Source organism: Triticum dicoccoides, chromosome 2A (assembly GCF_002162155.2).
Source record: "Triticum dicoccoides isolate Atlit2015 ecotype Zavitan chromosome 2A, WEW_v2.0, whole genome shotgun sequence".
Classification (NCBI taxonomy): Eukaryota; Viridiplantae; Streptophyta; class Magnoliopsida; order Poales; family Poaceae; genus Triticum; species Triticum dicoccoides.
In genome coordinates, this window is record NC_041382.1 from 270,230,435 (window position 1) to 270,236,605 (window position 6,171).

A 6,171-nucleotide genomic window follows, 5' to 3' on the forward strand; every position below is an offset into this window, starting at 1 on the left:
ATGAAGCATAAAGCACCATGTTCAAGTAGAGGGTACAGCGGGTTGTGGGAGAGTGGACCACTATAGATAGAGGGGGGAAGGTGATTGAGATGTTGGTGAAGATGGCGGCGGTGTTGGTGTAGATCGCGTGATGATGATGATGATGGCCACGGCAGCGTTCTGGCGCCACCAGAAGAGAAGGGGAGAGGGGGCCCCTTCGTCTTATTCTTCCTTGACCTCCTCCCTAGATGGGAGAAGGGTTTCCCCTCAGGTCCTTGGCCGCCATGGCATGGGAGGGGTGACAGCCCCTCCGAGATTGGATCTGTCTCTCTGTCTTTCTTTGGTTCTGCGTTCTCAGATTCTTCCCTTTCACCATTTCTTATATTCCTGAAGATCCATAACTCCGATTGGGCTGAAATTTTAACCCGATCTCTAACCGGATATTAGCTTTCTTGCGGCGAAAGAAGGGCATCAACCGCCTTACGGGTGGCCCATGAGGTTTAGGGGCGCGCCCAGGGGCAGGCGCACCCCCCTGCCTCGTGGCCACCTCGGGCACCGTCTCGCGTGGATTTTTCTTCCCAAATATCATATATATTCCAAAAAATCTCTGTCAATTTTTATCCCGTTTGGACTCCGTTTGATATGGATATTCTGCAAAACAAAAAACATTCAACAAACAGGAACTGGCACTGGGCACTGGATCAATATGGTAGTCCCAAAAATAGTATAAAAAGTTGCCAAAAGTATATGAAAGTTTTAGGATATTGGCATGGAACAATCAAAAATTATAGATATGACGGAGACGTATCAGCATCCCCAAGCTTAATTCCTGCTCGTCCTCGAGTAGGTAAATGATAAAAGGATAATTTTTGATGTGGAATGCTACCTAACATAATCTTTATCACATATCTAATCATGGCATGAATATTAAGATACATGTGATTCAAAGCAATAGTCTATCATTTGACATAAAACGATAATACTCCAAGCCCACTAATAAAGCAATCATGTCTTTTCAAAATAACTTGGCCAAAGAAAGTTATCCCTACAAAATCATATAGTCTGGCTATGCTCCATCTTCACCATACAAAATATTCACATCATGCACAACCCCGATGACAAGCCAAGAAATTGTTTCATACTTTTGACGTTCTCAAACCTTTTCAACTTTCACGCAATACATGAGCGTGAGCCATGGACATAGCACTATAGGTGGAATAGAATATGATGGTGGAGAAGACAAAAAGGAGAAGATAGTCTCACATCAACTAGGCGTATCAATGGGCTACGGAGATGCCCATCAATAGATATCAATGTGAGTGAGTAGGGATTGCCATGCAACGGATGCACTAGAGCTATAAGTGTATGAAAGCTCCAAATGAAACGAAGTGGGTGTGCATCCAACTTGCTTGCTCATGAAGACCTCGGGCATTTGAGGAAGCCCATCATCGGAATATACAAGCCAAGTTCTATAATGAAAAGTCCCACTAGTATATGAAAGTGAGAACTCAAGAGACTCTCTATATGAAGAACATGGTGCTACTTTGAAGCACAAATGTGGAAAAAGGATAGTAACATTGCCCCTTCTCTCTTTTTCTCTCTTTTTTTGCTTTTTTTTGTTTTTTATTATTTTTATTTTTTTGGTGGGCTTCTTTGGCCTTTTTTTATTTGGGCTTCTTTGCCTATTTTATTCATTTTTAAAGTCCGGAGTCTCATCCCGACTTGTGGGGGAATCATAGTCTCCATCATCCTTTCCTCACCGGGGCAATGCTCTAATAATGATGATCATCACACTTTTATTTACTTACAAGTCGATATTACAACTAGATACTAGACCAAAGATATGACTCTATATGAATGCCTTTGGCGGTGTACCGGGATGTGCAATGATCTAGCGTAGCAATGACATCAAAAAACGGACAAACCATGAAAACATCATGCTAGCTATCTTATGATCATGCAAAGCAATATGACAATGATGCTCAAGTCATGTATATGATGATGATGGAAGTTGCATGGCAATATATCTCAGAATGGCTATGGAAATGCCATGATAGGTAGGTATGGTGGCTGTTTTGAGGAAGGTATATGGTGGGTTTATGGTACCGGCGAAAGTTGCGCGGTACTAGAGAGGCTAGCAATGATGGAAGGGTGAGAGTGTGTATAATCCATGGACTCAACATTAGTCATAAAGAACTCACATACTTATTGCAAAAATCTATTAGTCATCGAAACAAAGTACTACGCGCATGCTCCTAGGGGGATAGATTGGTAGGAAAAGACCATCGCTCGTCCCCGACCGCCACTCATAAGGAAGACAATCAATAAATAAATCATGCTCCGACTTCATCACATAATTGTTCACCATACGTGCATGCTTCGTGAATCACAAACCTCAACACAAGTATTTCTACAATCCACAACTACCCACTAGCATGACTCTAATATCACCATCTTTATATCGCAAAACTATTGCAAGGAATCAAACATATCATATTCAGTGATCTACAAGTTTTATGTAGGATTTATGACTAACCATGTGAATGACCAGTTCCTGTCATCTCTCTAAATAGACATAAGTGAAGCAAGAGAGTTTAATTCTTTCTAGAAAAGATATGCCTGTGCTCTAACAAATATAAGTGAAGCAAAAGTGCATTCTACAAATGGCGGTTTTCTATGTAAAGAGAAATAGGTAATCCAAACTTCAAATGATATAAGCGAAGCACATGAAGCATTCTATAAAGCCATAAACAAAAGAAATAAGTGAAGTGCAATGAGAATTCTATAAATCAACCAAGGACTATCTCATACCAGCATGTTTCATAAAATAAAAATGAAAACTAAATGCAAAAGACGCTCCAAGTTTGCACATATCGCACGAACGAAACGAATCCGAAAACATACCGATACTTGTTGAAGAAAGAGGGAACGCCTTCCGGGGCATCCCCAAGCTTAGACACTTTAGTATCCTTGAATATTTATTTGGGGTGCCTCGGGCGTCCCCAAGCATGAGCTCTTGCCTCTCTTCCTTCTTCTCACATCAAGACCTTCTCGATCATCGAACACTTCATCCACACAAAACTTCAACAGAAAACTCGGTAGGATCCGTTAGTATAATGAAGCAAATCACTACTCTAAGTACTGTTGCAAACCAATTCATATTTTGTTTTTGCATTGTGTCTACTGTAATATAACTTTTTCATGGCTTAATCCACTGATATGAAACGATAGTTTCATCAAAACAAGCAAACTATGCATCAAAAAACAGAATCTGTCTAAAACAGAACAGTCTGTAATAATCTGAACATTCACCATACATCTGTTACTTGAAAATTTCTACCAAAATTAGGAAAAATAAACAATTTGTATAGGAAGACAGTTCAAAAAGAGTCAGAACCATTTGACGTTCCAGCAAAAAATGTAAAATCGCGCACTACAGCCAAAGTTTCTGTCCTGCATGGTACAAACCATCAAGCAAATGTAAACATCCTAAAGGCAAACCTTGGCACATTATTTTTATAATACAATGGAATTGTACAAGGGGATAATTATTTGTATTGAAAAGTTTCTGTAATCAAGATTCACAAAGTTTCCATGAGCATGAACAAAGTTCAAGGCTAGCTCCCACTTCAACAATTCTTGTCTTTCTCACTTTCGCTTTCCTTTTTGAAAAAGTTTTGGGTTCCCCTCTTTATTTTTGTTGTTTTTAAACTATATAAAATCACTCAACAGAAATAAATGACTCTCTAAAACTTCCGGGTTGTCTCCCTGGCAGCGCTTTCTTTAAAGCCATTAAGCTAGGCATATAGTGCTCAAGTAGTGAATCCACCCGGATCCCAAGGTATATCAAAGCCAATTTTAATTAGCAATGATTTGGCATTTATTAGTGAGCAAAAAGCAACATATATCAAGTAATGACGAAGTCTAACTCTCTTCCTATGCATCGGGATGTCATAAAAGAACAATTCATGCACACAAAGTAAAGGCCAATGCATAGTATAAACAGTTTCTTGCAATTTTATCATATTGGAAACATAGAGAGGTGGAGATATAGTTCCTCTCTCATAATAATTGCAAGTAGGAGCAGCAAGCACATGCATATTATATTCATCAAAATCATCATGTGCAACGGTAAAAGGCAACCCATCAATATATTCTTTAATAAGAGCAAACTTCTCCGATATACCATAGTTTGGAGAATTCAAAAAGATAATAGGACTATCATGTGTGGGTGCAATAGCAACAATTTCATGCTTAACATAGGGAACTATAGCAAGTTCATCTCCATAAGCATAATTCATATTGGCATCTTCGCCACAAGCATAGCAAGCATCATCAAAAAGGGATATTTCAAAAGAATCAACGAGATCATAACAATCATCCTCCGGCAAGCACGAAGGGAAATTAAACGATGTATGCGTTGAAGAGTTACTCTCATTAGAAGGTGGGCACGGGTAGCTAATCCGCTCTTCCTCCTTTTGTTCTTCGCTCTCCTCCTCATCTTTTTCATCGAATGAGCTCACAGTTTCATCAATTTCTTCTTCCATAGACTCCTGCAAAATAATAGTCTCTTCTTGGATAGCGGAGACTTTCTCAATAAGCGCATTAATATAGGAATTATATTCATAATTATCATAGCAATATTTTAAGATAGCTAAATTTTCAGGCCTATAAACATCATCATCATAAGCTTCATGCTTTTCAAGCAAAGATTCAATTTCATAAGCACCCTTAAAAGCAACAAATTCTTCTATTTGTTCCACATCATAGTAATCATATATACCATTAGCATAAGAAGCTGAGGTTTCATTATCATTAAATTCACATGAAAAGGGAAGGTGTGGATCCTTCACCTTAGAGCAACAAGTATAATCATATCTCAAGCATAGTTGCCTAGAATACCAATTCAATATATGAATGTGATCCCATAATAGTTTCCCTTTTTGTGTCAATTGGTAATCCCTAAAGTATTCACGTTGATCCAACGTTACTCCCATTACATAATTGAATGGGGTTTGCTCAGGATTATTAAAGTAGTACATAATATTTTTCACATAACCAGCATCGAGGGTTTTAGGAGGTTCCCCATCTCCATGAGTAGCAAGTGCACCTAATTTTTTTGGTATTTCGTGTTCCATATCCATAACTAAAGATAGAGAACAACTAAGAACAGCAAATAAAAATTACTTAGTGATGAAGCAAACAAGCACACACGAGAATATTCACACCACGCTATTGCTCCCCGGCAACGGCGCCAGAAAAAGGTCTTGATAACCCACAAGTATAGGGGATCGCAACAGTTTTCGATAAGTAAGAGTGTCGAACCCAACGAGGAGCTAAAGGTAGAACAAATATTCCCTCAAGTTCTATCGACCACCGATACAACTCTACGCACGCTTGACGTTCGCTTTACCTAGAACAAGTATGAACCTAGAACTACTTTGTAGGTGTTGTTGGATAGGTTTGCAAGATAATAAAGAGTACGTAAATAAAAAGTAGGGAGTGCTTAGATAAAGAAACAATAAAGTAAATATAGTGAGTGTGGAAAAGTGGTGGTAGGAGTTGCGAAATTGCCCCTAAGAAATTGGCTACTTTACTAGAGCGATAGCAAGTATTATGTGGGAGAGGCCACTGCTAGCATGTCATCCCTGACTTGGAATTCCATGCACTTATTATTGGAACTATTAGCAAGCATCCGCAACTACTAATGTTCATTAAGCTAAAACCCAACCATAACATTAAGGTATATTGGCCCCCCTTCAATCCCGTATGCATCAATTTCTATGCTAGGTTGAAGCTTCTGTTAATCTTGCCCTCCAATACATAGTCCTATCAACATACAACTAACCCTAGGGTGTGATCCACGCGCGCAATCATATGATGGGCACCAAATGACAACAACATAACAACAAGCAAATTAAATCAATCATAACAATTCATCAACCACCGATAGGACAACGAAAATCTACTCAGACATCTTAGGATGGCAACACATCATTGGATAATAATATGAAGCATAAAGCACCATGTTCAAGTAGAGGGTACAGCGGGTTGCGGGAGAGTGGACCTCTGTAGATAGAGGGGGGAAGGTGATTGAGATGTTGGTCAAGATGGCGGAGGTGTTGGTGTAGATCGCGGTGATGATGATGATGATGATGATGATGGCCACGGCAGCGTTCCGGCGCCACCGGA